Raw genomic sequence first — 17,070 nt, 5'->3', positions numbered from 1 at the left:
GATAAAAATTATATAAGAATTATGCAATCGAATGCAAGACCTATAATTTAAGAACTATATCAAAACTATAAATTGTGCATTAAACAAAAAAATAAAAGAATACCTATTGGTCACCATTATCAACTGAGAAAAGAAAAATCTTCTCATTAAATATCAAAACTTTCTAGTTAAATGAAAGTGTTAAAGAATGAACATTATCTACTTGTTTACATGGATCCTAATCATTTTAAATGAACAAAATTATTAATAAGGGATTTTAGAAGCAAGACATGCACAAAAGCGAAGCGAGTTTAGGAGGCATACAAAGATTTTTTGTATATGTTAGTCTTTTCTCTCTCTCTCCGTTTTTTTTTTCTCTTGACATCTTGATTCATGAATTTCACATTCTATCAAATACATTTGTCAAACTTTCGCTGGTAGTCCACCATTTGTTTATAATCTGAAACAATAAGATGCATGTGACAAATATGAGCCAGAAATCTTTCACGATCGGTTCTAGTTTGGTGACCTTTTATCAATTAGAATGAATCTCATTCCAAACCCTTTGATATTCTTGTATAGAATATCTCATAGAGCTATTTTTCCTTAGAGAAATGATATGCTCAAGGAATATGGAGCACGAAAATCTTAAGGAATGACTCAGCACTTCCTATGTGGAAAAAACAGGAAATAAAAAAAATATTTCGTATTGCACAACCCCTAGCTTTTGCCCTAAATCCCGCGGCTTCTCCTTTCCCCTCCACCTACGATGCGATTCTCGGCTCGACTTCTCCTCCACCGTCGCCGCTTCTCCCTCCTCCTCCACCCACGACGACGGCCAACCGAACCCTAAGACGCCACCCCAGCAAAGCCCTAAAGTCGTCCTCCACCAACAGAAGCTCGTCCTCTACTCCACGCGGCTAAGCTCCAAGCTCCTCCACATTGTGAAGCTCCTCGAAGCTTCTCAAAGCCCTAAGCTCCTCCACACTGTGAAGCTCCTCGAAGCTTCTCAAAGCCCTAAATCTCCTCCACGCGGCGAAGCTCCAAGCTCGCTGTGAAGCTTCTCGAAGCCCTAAATCTCCTCACACGTGGCGAAGCTCCAAGCTCCTCGAAGCTTCTCGAAGCCCTAAATCTCCTCCACGCGGTGAAGCTCCAAGTTCCTCCACGCTCTGAAGCTCCTCCACACTGTGAAGCTCCTCCGCTAGTGAAGCTCCACCACCAAACATCCACCAGAGAAGCTACTCCTGGCAGTATCTCGTTCTTCCTCCTGCCCTTTCCATTCTGGTAATTCACTGTATCTTCTCTTATGTTTTAATTAAATGTCATCGTGATGATTGAACAATTCATGAACTTTCTTGTTTATTTTTGATGCAAAGATTTCTTCCTATGCAAAGAGTTTCCAATGTATAGGAAGTGGATTCACTCACGGTATCTTTTCTTGTATTTTAGTTAAATTTCATTATTCATTATCCTGCTTAAAGGAGTACCTTGATTGATGTTTTGTTGTTTCTTCACAAATCTGACATCAATAATGCGTGTTGTTTATTTCTTGCTATTTTGTAAGTTATGTGTATTCATAACAGCAAAAGAAACATATTGAATTATTTATTTATGTATCTTCCTTGTTATATTCTCATTTCAATTTTTTTTCCTAATGATGTTCTTAAATATTCCTTTGTGCTATTATTTATTTATGATTGCCAATAAATATTTTGTTTGAATTTAGGTTGTAAAATTATTATGGAGCAAGAACTATTAATTGAGGGTGATGTGCAAAATTTGGGTGATTCGTCAAGCTCAAATACACTTGATACTCCACAAGTTGGGATGTATTTTTCATCTGAAGAAGTCCGTGCTTTTTACAAATCATATGCCCAAGGTCTTGGTTTTGGGATTTCAAAGTTGGGTTCCAAAAAAGGAGATGATGACCAGATAAAGTATTTTTCATTCGGATGCTCTAAAAATGGTAAGACCGTTCCTAGAGTGAAAAATTCCTTTTATCCTAGAGCTTGTAGCAAAACGGATTGTAAAGCAAAGATTAATATTACAGTTCAGAATGATGAATCATGTTTTATTACTAGTATTCAACTAGAATATAATCACGCATTAAGTCCAAGGAAGTCAAGACATTTCAGATGCAATAAAGTGTTAGATCCACAAACTAAGAGGAAATTAGAGTTGAATGATCAAGTAGGAATAACTTTGAGTAGAAGTTTTCAATCATTTATTGTTGAAGCTGGTGGTTATGAAAATTTGTCATTTGATGAGAGAAAGTGTAGAAATTATGTGGCTGAAGCACGAAGATTAAGGCTTGGGAATGGTGATGCAGAAGCCTTGAATAATTACTTTTGTCATATGCAAAGTAGAAATTCAAATTCCTTTTATGTAATTGATGTAGATGAAGATTCTCACATCAGAAATATATTTTGGGCTGATGCAAGGTGTAGGGATGCATGTGATTCTTTTTCTGATGTCGTTACATTTGATACCACATATCTTACCAATAGTTATGATATGTTATTTGCTCCGTTTGTTTGAGTAAATCATCATGGTGAATCCATAATACTTGGCTGTGGTTTGATATCTAAAGAAGATTCAGAAACTTTCATTTGGTTATTTAAATCATGGTTGGTATGCATGAGAGGAAGAGCTCCACGAGCTATTATTACGGATAAATGCAAAGCCATGAAAATTACAATTCTTGAGGTATTTCCGGACTCTCATCATCGTTTATGTCTTTGGCATATATGAAAAAACTTCCAGCTAAGTTTAGTAGTCATGCCAACTATAAGTTGATAAAGAGAAACTTGAAATTCTTTGACATCTATAGAATGTGATAGCAACTGGAAAAAATTTATCAAAGAATTTAACTTGGAGAAAAATGATTGGTTGAATTCTTTATATGAAATTCGTCATAAGTGGATGCAAGTGTATGTGAAAGATAAATTTTAGATAGGAATGTTGACAAGTCAAAGAAGTGAAAGTATGAATGTTTTTTTTGATGATTATGTTCATTCAAAAATAACTTTAAAACAGTTTGTTGACAATATGACAATGCTTTGAAAAGCAAGATTGAAAAGGAAGATAATTCTGATTTTGTATCTTTTAATTCAATAATTTCGGTCATCAGTGGCAATCCAATTGAAAAGTAATTTCAAAGTGTTTACACTAACAAGATATTTAAGTTGTTTCAAAATAAACTACGAGGTTTGATGTTTTGTAATACTTCATTTGTGAAGGAAGAAGGATCAACATTGTTTTTTGAGGTGATGGAAACTGTATATGAAAAAGATGGAACAACTCCAAAAGAGATTGCCTTTTGGGTACAATATAGTGAGTTACAATGTCAGATGAAGTGTTTGTGTCGTCTCTTTGAGTTTCATGGAATTGTCTGTAGACATTTGATGTCTGTTCTGGTAAAAAGAAAAGTCACTACAGTTCCAGAACATTATATTTTGGAACGATGGTGCAAAGACATTAAACGTGGATATCATGGAATCACCAATATTTATGATGATTCTTGTCAGCATGCAGAGGAAAGACGAAGATATAATAATCTTCAACCATTGTTACAGGAAGTGGGACAACTTGGGTCAAAAAATGATAAGAGGTGCTTTGTTTTAATAGGGATATTAAAAGAAACAAAAAAAAGGTTTATGGATACCAACATTAGTGATTCATTAGATGGTGATCATGATAACAACATAATACATGAGGAATCAAGAATTGAGAGCAAAAAGTTTCACAGTCCACTGAAAGTAAGGTCTCGTGGACGTCCACCGACGAAAAGAAAACAATCCAAAATTGAGCAAATTGAGAAAAGGGCAAAGGCAAAGTCTCGAAAAAAGGTTTGGTTTGTATATTTGGGTGTAATTTGTTACTTTGGTGTTATGTTATGTTGATACTTTATGTAAGTACATTTGTCTATAGGGTTCTATAATTGATAGAAAGCAAGATGAGTTATCAAACATTGAACAAATTGATAAATTTTCAAGTTTGATTGTAGATTCTTCATTTATTGTATTTCCAGCTTTTTTGTTAAATCTACGTGACGATTCTGTTCTTATAGAGAGTCAGAGATTGTTTAGATTGGATAAAGAACTGTTGGTTCCTAATGATATTATTCAGGTATCATTATTGCTTCTTTCACTTTAAACTTTCTAATGTTTGACATATTATCGGTAACTATCATGCAACCTCATCCTTTGTATCAAAATTTTGTATTTTCTATGTAACATTTGGTTTGGAAAGAAAATGGTCAAGTGTGTGAACATATGTGCAGACAATGGAGAGAACAAGATCTCTTGAGAAGCCTATTGATTTGTTACAAATGCTTGCTTATTTGTTCAAGGTATCTTCTCTTATCCAGTAAGACACAAATTTTGGAAAAGATTTTTTCACAATCCTTGGCTTGATGGTAGATGCTTATGATTCTCTGTTTGTTCCAGGAAGGCAAAAGTGCAAAGATGAATTTTGAGATTAATGATTATCCAGGATCAAGTGGGAAATGATCACTATACTTCCAAACCACCATATTATAAATGGAGATAAAGTATTTCATGAAGGCAAGAATTAAAATGCTGCTACCGAAATGTAATAGAAGATTGTAATGCAATTGAACTTCTAAATTTTGTGTATTGCTAGAATTGTTGTCTTGTTATTGAACTTCAAAAACTTTGTTCCTTCTGAGATTACTGGATTTGTTGTCTTGTTACAATTGTAATGAAATTGTAGAAGTTATATTGTGCTATTGCTCTGCCACATGTAATTGACATATATAATTGTAGAACTTGCTAGACATAAATATACAAAATGGGCCATTAGTTTTTGTCCATTCATCAAATCTAAGAATGTTCTGCTTACTTTTGCTCTCTTCCTCTATCCTTCCTCACTCCTTTCCTTCCCTTTTAAATGGATAAATTTATATTTTGTAAATTACTTCCTTTCTAAAAAAGGTATGTATTAAATAACTTTCACAAGCATTGTATGTGTGTACTGACGTTGGTATTGAGAATGCAATGAATTAAAGGTCTTCCTTCTTTGAAGAAATTTGTTGATGAAGTGATGGACCTAGTGGAGCTTGACAACCTTAAGGATGCCATAATGGGTCTTCCAGGAATCACAGGGCTTTCCACTGAACAAAGAAATAAACTATCAATAGCAGTCGAGCTTGTTGCCAATCCTTCTATCATCTTCATGGATGAACCGACATCTGGTCTTGATGCAAGAGCTGCAACTATTGGCATGAGAATTGTGAGGAACACAGTTGACACTAGACGAACTGTTGTTTGCACAATCCACCAACCAAGTATAGATGTATTTGAGGCGTTTGATGACATACTGTAGCTAATAATGTTGGTCCCTTTGGAGGCCGACAAGAGGGGAGGGGTGAATTGCCCTATAAAATAAAACAAAAAAAATCCCTTCTCGGATATTCAACTAACTTAAAAGAACTTGTAATTAAGAAAGTAGAGACTAATTAAAACAGAAAATAGACACAGAGGAATTACTTGGTTTGCAATCAGAGGATTGCTAATCCAAGGCAAAGAAGGCGCACTAATTGATTCTCCTCTGGGCGGAGTAGCCTCTTACAGCGTTGAGAGCACAGAAGGAAATAACACAAATGAAAGCACTGAATTACAAGTAGTTGCATTTAATGTACGGATCAGTACTTTATTTATAGTACTGGTCCGGGCGCCTGAAAGTAGTTCCGGGCACCCCCGGGGGGATAAACTTTATCCCCCAATGGTCAGATTGCGAAAATCGCGATTCTGGTCAAAATCATGCTCCGGGCGCCCGGAAGCATTCCGGGCGCCCCGGAGCAAAAAGTCAACTACGGTTGACTTTTTATCCGGGATCACTTTTCCGTTAAGTCCCAGTCTCGGTCCGGGTCTGTTCGCTCCGGCTCCGCTAGTTTGGGTGATCTCGGCCTTCCGAAATAGGGCTCACCCGAACCCATGTTCCGGCCTTCTCCTCGAGCAGCCTTCCTTCCCGGTTTCTCGTCCCTCGAGCGCCGCACACGCTCTTCTCGTCCACCGGTGTACTCTTCCGCGGACACCTCGTCCCTCAGACGCACCGAGCCCGTCGGCTTTCTCCCGTGCCGTCCTTCTCGCTAGCCGTGTCTTCCGCTCGACTTCCTGTGTTCCTAAGCTCCTGCACACTTAGACACAAGGGTTAAACAAACGCAGGACCTAACTTAGCTTGTTTGATCACATCAAAACACCTTGGGGTTCCAACAATCTCCCCCTTTTTGATGTGAGCAACCCAAGTTAAGTTAGGGTTACCATATGCAATAAAGACAATTTATATTAAAATAAGTCCAAATATTTTTCAATTGAAAAATTATAGTACCTCCCCCTAGACTTAACATACTTCTCCCCCTTTGATCACATAAAAATTGGGGATATAAACAGGTCTAAGGTAAATTCAAAAAATATTTTGCAGATAAGAACAGTCATAAAAAAATTTAAGTTTAAAACTTATCTCAGCATTCCCAAAAAAAATTTTTCAAAATTTTAAAAAAATTCTAAGTGAATATTCATAAGTAACAATTCTAAGTCAATTTTTTTTTTTAAATGATAAGGCAATTTTTAAAAAAAATCTAAGTTAACTTTAAAAAAAATTCTAAGTCAATTTTCATGAAAATTTCTAAGATAAAAAAAAATTTCTAAGTTAAGTTAGAAAGTTTTTAAATATTTTCTAACACAAATTGAATAACCCTTTTAAAGCATTAAGTAATTTAAATTAATGCTTTTTCAGTTAGTCAATTAAACTTTTCATTTCGATAGTTGGCTTCCAGGTCGTGGCGAGGCACTAGGCCTTCTTGGTTATTGGAGCAACAACCACTTCCTTAGACAAAGCCTCATAAAGAAATTAGTTGTTTAATTTCCTTGCTGAAAATGCTAAGTCTGACTTTAATTTTAAGTTAAACAGGTTTTTGGAATCCAGTAAAGGTTCCTACCTACAGGATTAACCAAGTATTTCCTACGTATATAGATTTTTGATATATTTCTAATTTGACTTTGATGAAATCTATAATACCAATTTAAATTTCTAAAAGTAGGAATATTTGAACCATTAGATTTTTTCAATCTTTCTATTTCTTCTTTTAGTTTTTCATTTTCAATTTTCAATTTATCAAAATCCTCTATAAGACATGATTTTGCTAAAATTCTTTTTGTTTCAAAAATTTCATCTTTTAATTTGATATTTTCATTTTCTAATTTATACATGGATTTAGTCATTGCCTTAATCCCAGAATAGAGTTGATCAGGGGGTAAAAGGCATACCTCACTTACCATATTGGATTTGAAGCCTAAATCTCCCCCTGCTTCGCTGCCTTCATCTGAGGTCGCTCCCCCTTCATCGATGCTAGGTTCTGATATACTTTGTCTATCGTAGCTTGCCATTAGTGCTATTCCGGCATATTCTTGAGCTTCTGATTCGGATGAAGAAGTGTCGTCCCAAGTTGCTTTTAGGTTGTGTTTCTTGGGAGACTTCCTTTTGGCCTTTTTGAGTTCTGAGCAGTCTTCTCTTAGGTGTCCCTCCTTCTGACACTGGTAGCACCGCACCTTTCTTCCACCTTTTTGATTCCTTTTATTCTGCATTTTAAATTTATTAGATCTAAAAAACTTTTTAAAATTTCTTACCATGTATGCTTCTTGATCGTCTTCGGAGTCTGACTCGAGTTCATCCTTCTGGGTTGCATTCAGCGCCATAGTCTGGGTTGTATCCTTTGTCGTTCCTGCATACCTGGTTTCATGCAATTCAAGAGTAGAAAACAACTCTTCTAAAGTGCTTACCTCCAGGTCTTTTGAGATGTAGTAGGCGTCGACGATTGATGTCCATTCCGGAGTTCTTGGAAACGCGTTGAGCGCGTAGCGTATAGTGTCCCGGTTTGTTACCGTTTCACCGAGGTTCTTGAGACCGGTAACTAGTTCTTTTACCTTTGCGTGTAAACCAGCTACTTTCTCACCTTTCTCCAGACGGATGTTCATCAGTTTATTGCGGAGAATGTCCCTTCTAGCGAGCTTTGCTTCGGACGTGCCTTCGTGGAGTTCCAAGAACTTCTCCCAAAGTTCTTTAGCAGATAAGTAGTTTCCGATGCGGTTGACCTCTTGAGGCGGTAACACGCTCAGCAGGTGATGTTCCGCACGGCTGTTAGCTACCGACTCATTCTGCTCCTTCTTTGTCCAATCGCTCTCTTCTTTTTCTTTTCCATCTTTATCTATTGGAGCTATAAAACCATATTTCATAATAAACCGAATTTCAAAATCTGTTTTTAGGAATACCTCCATACGACGCTTCCAGTCTGCGAAGTTTCCCTCGAATTTTGGTGGAACAATGCTTGGTCCGGCCATCTTTGTTGCTTCGATCGGCGGTTAGTCCTCCTGAAGCGCCTTGCTCTGATACCACTTGTTGGTCCCTTTGGAGGCCGGCAAGAGGGGAGGGGTGAATTGCCCTACAAAATAAAACAAAAAAAAACCCTTCTCGGATATTCAACTAACTTAAAAGAACTTGTAATTAAGAAAGCAGAGACTAATTAAAATAGAAAATAGACACAGAGGAATTACTTGGTTTGCAATCAGAGGATTGCTAATCCAAGGCAAAGAAGGCGCACTAATTGATTCTCCTCTGGGCGGAGTAGCCTCTTACAGCGTTGAGAGCACAGAAGGAAATAACACAAATGAAAGCACTGAATTACAAGTAGTTGCATTTAATGTACGGATCAGTACTTTATTTATAGTACTGGTCCGGGCGCCTGAAAGTAGTTCCGGGCGCCCCCGGGGGGATAAACTTTATCCCCCAACGGTCAGATTGCGAAAATCGCGATTCTGGTCAAAATCATGCTCCGGGCGCCTGGAAGCATTCCGGGCGCCCCGGAGCAAAAAGTCAACTACGATTGACTTTTTGTCCGGGATCACTTTTCCGTTAAGTCCCAGTCTCGGTCCGGGTCTGTTCGCTCCGGCTCCGCTAGCTTGGGTGATCTCGGCCTTCCGGAATAGGGCTCACCCGAACCCATGTTCCGGCCTTCTCCTCGAGCAGCCTTCCTTCCCGGTTTCTCGTCCCTCGAGCACCGCGCACGCTCTTCTCGTCCACCGGTGTACTCTTCCGCGGACACCTCGTCCCTCAGACGCACCGAGCCCGTCGGCTCTCTCCCGTGCCGTCCTTCTCGCTAGCCGCGTCTTCCGCTAGACTTCCTGTGTTCCTAAGCTCCTGCACACTTAGACACAAGGGTTAAACAAACGCAGGACCTAACTTAGCTTGTTTGATCACATCAAAACACCTTGGGGTTCCAACAAATAATAGATGACATCTTGTGTAGAATTTATGCATGTTTACATGCCAATAAAATGAACCTTGTTACTGAAACAGCTTCTGCTAATGAAAAGAGGTGGCTTGATCGTCATAGAAATAAACTCATACACTTTGAAAATTTAATTTCTCCATTACATTTTGAAAGCTGCTTGGAATAAGCTCATAGGACATGAAAGGATATGTGAGTGAACAACCAAGAATAACTGAGAAGGTACATTAAATCATAAAACACTGATAAGGTACATTAAAAACTAGAAACATCTTTCATTACATCTAAAGTTATTTGCTTATAGCAAATTACATCAATCACCTTAAAATCATCACAATCCAAGTAATACAACTACAACGATAGCAACTCTAAACTTCCTATTCAGTAAACATATTTCATCACTCAACTTTATAGTAACAGAGTTGTTCACATCCTCCAGAAGATCATTGTAATCAATAACAAGAAACAAACAACACGCATTATTGATGTCAGATTTGTGAAAAACAACAAAGCATCAATCAAGGTACCCCTTTAAGCAGGATAATGAATCATGAAATTTAACTAAAATATAGGAAAAGATATAGTGAGTGAATCCACTTCCTATACATTGGAACCTCTTTGCATAGGAAGAAATCTTTACATCAAAAATAAACAAGAAAGTTCATGAATGATTCAATCATCACCATGACATTTAACTAAAACATAAGAGAAGATATAGTGAGTTACCAGAATGGAAAGGGCAGGAGGAAGAATGAGATACTGCCAGGAGTAGCTTCTCTGGTGGATGTTTGGTGGTGGAGCTTCACTAGCGGAGGAGCTTCACAGCGTGGAGGAGCTTCAGAGCGTGGAGGAACTTGGAGCTTCACCGTGTGGATTAGATTTAGGGCTTCGAGAAGCTTCGAGGAGCTTCACAGCGTGCAGGAGCTTGGAGCTTCGCCGCGTGTGAGGAGATTTAGGGCTTCGAGAAGCTTCATAGCGAGCTTGGAGCTTCGCCGCGTGGAGGAGATTTAGGGCTTTGAGAAGCTTCGAGGAGCTTCACAGCGTGGAGGAGCTTGGAGCTTCACCGCGTGGAGTAGAGGACGAGCTTCTGCTGGTGGAGGACGACTTTAGGGCTTTGCTGGGGTGGCATCTTAGGGTTCGGTTGGCCGTCGTCATGGGTGGAGGAGGAGGGAGAAGCGGCGACGGTGGAGGAGAAGTCGAGCCGAGAATCGCGTCGCGGGTGGAGGGGAAAGGAGAAGCCGCGAGATTTAGGGCAAAAGTTGGGTTGTGCAATACGAAATGCTTTTTTTATTTCTTTTTTTTTTCACGTAGGAAGTGCTGAGTCATTCCTTGAGGTTTTCGTGCTCCATATTCCTTGAGCATGTCATTTCTCATGGAAAAAACAGGAAATAAAAAAAGCATTTCATATTGCACAACCCAGCTTTTGCCTTAAATCCCGCGGCTTCTCCTTTCCCCTCCACCTGCGACGTGATTCTCGGCTCAACTTCTCCCTTCTCCTCCACCGTCGCCACTTCTCCCTCCTCCTCCACCCACGACGATGACCAACCGAACCCTAAGACGCCACCCTAGCAAAGCCCTAAAGTCGTCCTCCACAAGCGAAGCCCTAAAGTCGTCCTCCACCAGCAGAAGCTCGTCCTCTACTCCACGCGGCGAAGCTCCAAGCTCCTCCATGCTGTGAAGCTCCTCGAAGCTTCTCAAAGCCCTAAATCCCTCCACAACCGACGGTGGAGGAGAAGGGAGAAGTCGAGCCGAGAATCGGGGCAAAAGCTGGGCTGTGCAATACGAAATGCTTTTTTTATTTCCAGTGTTTTTCCAAGTAGGAAGTGCTGAGTCATTCCTTGAGGTTTTCGTGCTCCATATTCCTTGAGCATATCATTTCTCTTTTCCTTATGAAACCCAAGTGACCTTTGTTTGAGAAATGATATGCTCAATGAATATGGAGCACGAAAACCTCAAGACATGACTCAGCACTTCCTACGTGGAAAAAATAGGAAATAAAAAAAGTATTTCATATTGCACATCCCAGCTTTTGCCCTAAATCCCGCGGCTTCTCCTTTCCCCTCCACCTGTGATGCGATTCTCGGCTCGACTTCTCCCTTCTCCTCCACCGTCGCCACTTCTCCCTCCTCCTCCACCCACGACGATGACCAACCGAACCCTAAGACGCCACCCTAGCAAAGCCCTAAAGTCGTCCTCCACAAGCGAAGCCCTAAAGTCGTCCTCCACCAGCAGAAGCTCGTCCTCTACTCCACGCGGCGAAGCTCCAAGCTCCTCCACGCTGTGAAGCTCCTCGAAGCTTCTCAAAGCCCTAAATCCCTCCACAACCGACGGTGGAGGAGAAGGGAGAAGTCGAGCCGAGAATCACGTCGCAGGTGGAGGGGAAAGGAGAAGCACGAGATTTAGGGCAAAAGCTGGGCTGTGCAATACGAAATGCTTTTTTTATTTCCAGTGTTTTTCCAAGTAGGAAGTGCTGAGTCATTCCTTGAGGTTTTCGGTGCTCCATATTCCTTGAGCATATCATTTCTCTTTTCCTTATGAAACCCAAGTGACCTTTGTTTGAGAAATGATATGCTCAATGAATATGGAGCACGAAAACCTCAAGACATGACTCAGCACTTCCTACGTGGAAAAAATAGGAAATAAAAAAAGTATTTCATATTGCACATCCCAGCTTTTGCCCTAAATCCCGCGGCTTCTCCTTTCCCCTCCACCTGCGATGCGATTCTCGGCTCGACTTCTCCCTTCTCCTCCACCGTCGCCGCTTCTCCCTCCTCCTCCACCCACGACGATGGCCAACCGAACCCTAAGACGCCACCCCAGCAAATCCCTAAAGTCGTCCTCCACAAGCGAAGCCCTAAAGTCGTCCTCCACCAGCAGAAGCTCGTCCTCTATTCCACGCGGTGAAGCTCCAAGCTCCTCCACGCTGTGAAGCTCCTCGAAGCTTCTCAAAGCCCTAAATCCCTCCACAAGCGATGGTGGAGGAGAAGGGAGAAGTCGAGCCGAGAATTGCGTCACAGGTGGAGGGGAAAGGAGAAGTCGCAAGATTTAGGGAAAAAGCTGGGCTGTGCAATACGAAATGCTTTTTTTATTTCCTGTGTTTTTCCACGTAGGAAGTGTTGAGTCATTCCTTGAAGTTTTCGTGCTCCATATTCCTTGTGTTAGAGTGTATACTGAAAGTCTAAGTTTTTGTAAACATTTATTTTGAATAAAGAATCACATTTGGTCAAATTATCTACATTTGTTTGTAGTTGTTCAATTAATTTATATTTTAGATAATATAGTATATGGTGTCACATATAGAAGATAATGTTATCAGTACCTTATAAATTATAAACAGTAGCTCACGACCAAAATGAAAAGGAACAAACCATTGGAAGGTCGTAGTGTAATTAGGTATTAGTTTATCTTAACTATATAATTACACTAGTACACTTAGATGTGTTTTGAGTAGGACCATCAGAGGTCGTTTCTTTTATACTGACTTTATAAAGGAATAAAGACCTCAGTTATTATGGAAGTGTGTACTCTTAATCCTAATATAATAACAAGCACACATATTTGATATTTATTTCTTTAATTTATCAATGAGTGAGATTTAGTTTGATAAATCAATAAGCCCGATAAGTTGGGAAATGATATCACTTATAGTGTGTGTTGTTGATTATAGAAGGAAACTGTGTCCTAGTGATCTAGGTTGATAATGCCCCCAAGAAGAGCTCATAAGGATTGTCATGTTAAACCCTGCAGGTGGACTTAGTCCGACATGACGATAAGGTTGAGTGGTACTATTCTTGGACTAAGATATTAATTAAATGAGTTGTCAGTAACTCACTTAATTAGTGGACATTCGACATCTTAAACACAGGGAGACTAACACACTCATAATAAGAAGGAGCCCAAAAATGTAATTTGGGATTGGTGCAGTAGTTCAATAATAGTTCTCTAGTGGAATGAATTATTATTGATAAAATTAAGTTGTGTGTTCGGGGCGAACACGGGATGCTTAATTTTATCGGGAGACCAAAATCAATTCCTCCTCTCGGTCCCTATCGTAGCCTCTTATTTATAGAGTATTATACTCACCTATACCCACCTTCATACCCATGTTGTAGGGGTTGGCCAAGCTAGCTTGTGGATCAAGCTAGGGCCGGCCAAGCCTTGGTCCATGGGTGGCCGGCCCTAGCTTGAACCCAAGCTTAGGTGGCCAACCCTATTAAATTAAAAAAGAATTTTAATTTTAATTTTTTCTTATGTGAAAGATATAATTTATTGGAGAGATTAAAAATTAAAATATCTCTTTTATAAGGTTCTACAAAAGATTAAAGAAAGAGATTAAATCTCTTTCCTTATTTGTAGATTGGAAAGATATTTTATTTTTCTTCTTTGTAAATTATTCACATGTTGAAAAATTAAAATTATAGAGATTTCTTTTTATCAACCATGAAGGGATTTTAAAGGGAAATTTTATTTTTTAAAAAATTTCTGAAGACAAATAAGGAATTTTAATTGTTGATTGAAAATTACCTTGTTTGCTCTCCATGAGGTGGCCGACCATGATATAATCAATTAGGAAATTTTATTTAATTTTTCTTAATTAATTCATGTCAAGGAAAGTTAAGGAAATTTTATTGTAATTAAATTTCCTTATTTGCCAAAGCCAAGGATTATAAAAGAGGGGGTTTTGGGTGCCTTCAAGGTGAATAACCTCTATTATTTTCTCCCTCTTTTCTTCCTTGGTGTGGTTGGCTCTTCCCTTTCTCTTCTCTCCATCCTTGTGGCCGAAACTCTCTTCTCTCTTGGAGATCAAGGTGTGGCCGGATTCTAGCTTGGAGAAGAAGGAGAGAAAGCTTGCATCCCTTGGAGCATTGGTGGTGGTTTCTCTTCATCCTTGGAGGTGCTCTAGTTGTGGCCGAACCTTGCAAGGAGGAGAAGAAGGTGCTTTGGTGGTTTCTCATCTCGGAAGATCGTTGCCCACACAACGTCCGAGGTTAGAAGAGGAATACGGTAGAAGACCTAGAGGTTTTTACTTGCAAAAGAAAATGTATACTAATATTTAATTTCCGCATCATACTAGTTTTACTTCTTTGTAAAAATACCAAATACAAGAGGCATGCAATTATAGTATTTCGAATTTGTTTTCGATGTTGTGTTCTTTTGTTTTTCTTTTCCTTGTGATTTGATTGTTCTTTTCGGTTGACCTAAAGTTATTTAAGGAAATTAAATATTAGCTTTCCTTAAAAGGCTTTGTCTATGCGGTGGTGGTTGTTCCCATATCCAAGAAGGCTATGTGCCTCGCCATGTAGTCCTGGAAGCCAATTTTGGAAATTAATATTTAATGGAATTAATAACCTAGGTGATTTGGATCGAATGTGTTAAGTTCCGCAGGAGATCCAAGTCTAAACCTAAAAGAACAAATAAATTAAACTTTGGATCAAACGTGTTAAGTTTCGTAGGCGATCCAAGTTTAATTTAAAAGAACACATGGTAGCTAGGAAAAGGTTCAGACCTTTGTACAAATTTTTTGTACAGTGGAACCATTAGGTTTTCCGAGTAGCAACCAACACCTTGAGCATATCATTTCTCTTTTCCTTATGAAACCCAAGTGACCTTTGTTTGTGAAATGATATGCTCAAGGAATATGGAGCACGAAAACCTCAAGACATGACTCAGCACTTCCTACGTGGAAAAAACAAGAAATAAAAAAAGCATTTCGTATTGCACAACCCAACTTTTACCCTAAATCCCGCGACTTCTCCTTTCCCCTCCACCTGCGACGCGATTCTCGGCTCGACTTCTCCCTTCTCCTCCACCGTCGCCGCTTCTCCCTCCTCCTCCACCCACGACAACGACCAACCTAACCCTAAGACGCCACCCCAGCAAAACCCTAAAGTCGTCCTCCACAAGCGAAGCCCTAAAGCCATCCTCCACCAGCAGAAGCTCGTCCTCTACTCCACGCGGCGAAGCTCCAAACTCCTCCACACTGTGAAGCTCCTCGAAGCTTCTCAAAGCCCTAAATCCCTCCACAAGCGACTGTTAGAATGTATACTAAAAGCCTAGCTTTTGGTATAAAATATTTATCTAGAAATAAGAATCACATTGGTCAAATGTCTACATTTGTGATAAATGTAGTTGTTCAATTAATTTATATTGTAGATAACATGGTGTGTGGTGTCACACACAGAAGATCATGTTATCAGTACCTTATAAATTATAAACAGTAGCTCACGACCAAGATGGAAAGGAACAAACCATTGGAAGGTCGTAGTGTAATTAGATATTAGTTTATCTTAACTATATAATTACACTAGTACACTTAGAGTGTATTGAGTAGGACCATTTGAGGTCGTTCCTTTTATACTGACTTTATGAAGGAACAAAGACCTCAGTTATTATGGAAGTGTGTGCTCTTAATCCTAATATAATAACAAGCACATATATTTGATATTTATTTCTTTAATTTATCAATGAGTGAGATTTAGTTCGATAAATCAATAAGCCCGATAAGTTGGGAAATGATATCACTTATAGTGTGTGTTGTTGATTATAGAAGGAAACTGTGTCCTAGTAATCTAGGTTGAGAATGTCCCCAAGAGGAGCTCATAAGGATTGTCATGTTAAACCTTGCAGGTGGACTTAGTCCGACATGACAATGAAGTTGAGTGGTACTACTCTTGGAGCTAGATATTAATTAAGTGAGTTGTCAGTAACTTACTTAATTAGTGGACATTTGTTATCTTAAACATAGGGAGACTGACACACTCATAATAAGAAGGAGCCCAAAATGTAATTTGAGATTGGTGCGGTAGTTCAATAATAGTTCTCTAGTGGAATGAATTATTATTGATAAAATTAAGTTGTGTGTTCGGGGCGAACACGGGATGCTTAATTTTATCGGGAGACCAAAACCAATTCCTCCTCTCGGTCCCTATCGTAGCCTCTTAATTATAGAGTACTATACTCACCTATATCCACCTTCTTACCCATCCCATAAGGGGCCGGCCAAGCTAGCTTGGAGACCAAGCTAGGGCCGACCAAAGTTAGGTTCATGGGTGCTTCAAGGTGGCCGACCCTAGCTTGGGTTCAAGCTTGGTGTGGCCGACCCAAATTAAAATAAAAAGGATTTTTATTTTTTAAAATTTTTCTTATGTGGATAACATGTTTTAAAAGAGAGTTTAAAAATTTAAATCTTTCCTTTTATAAGATTCTACAAAAGATTAAGAGAAGAGCTAAATCTCTTTCCTTATTTGTAGATTAAAAGGTTGATTTTAATTTTGGTAAAAACTTTCCTTTTAACCATGTTCATGATTTAAAAGAAAGTTTAAAAAATAATTCTCTTTTATTAGTTTCTACAAAAGATTAAGAAAAGATTTGATATCTTTCCTTATTTGTAGATTAAAAGAGATTTTAATTTTTAGAAATAATTTTCTTCTTATCCACATGTTTAAAAGAAAGATTTTAATTTATTAAATTTCCTTTTTATAAACCAATCATGAAGGGATTAAATTATTGGAGAAATTTTTATAAATTTCCGGAAACAAATTAGGAAGGTTTTAATTCTTGATTGAATTAAATTTCCTTTGATTGGAGGTTTGTTGTGTGGCCGGCTATGTTGATTAAGAAGAGGAATTTGATTTTAATTAATTAAATTTTCTTTTTCATGGCAAAGGAATTAAGGAAGTTTTTATTAAAGTTTCCTTATTTGCCAAAACCAAGGATTATAAAAGAGGAGGTAGAGGAGCCTTCATTGGATGAACTTCTATTCTTTTTCTTTCCTCTCCTCTTTG

The sequence above is a fragment of the Zingiber officinale genome, chromosome 1A, assembly GCF_018446385.1.
Source record: "Zingiber officinale cultivar Zhangliang chromosome 1A, Zo_v1.1, whole genome shotgun sequence".
NCBI classification, from domain to species: Eukaryota; Viridiplantae; Streptophyta; class Magnoliopsida; order Zingiberales; family Zingiberaceae; genus Zingiber; species Zingiber officinale.
This window is presented reverse-complemented; position numbering follows the sequence as displayed.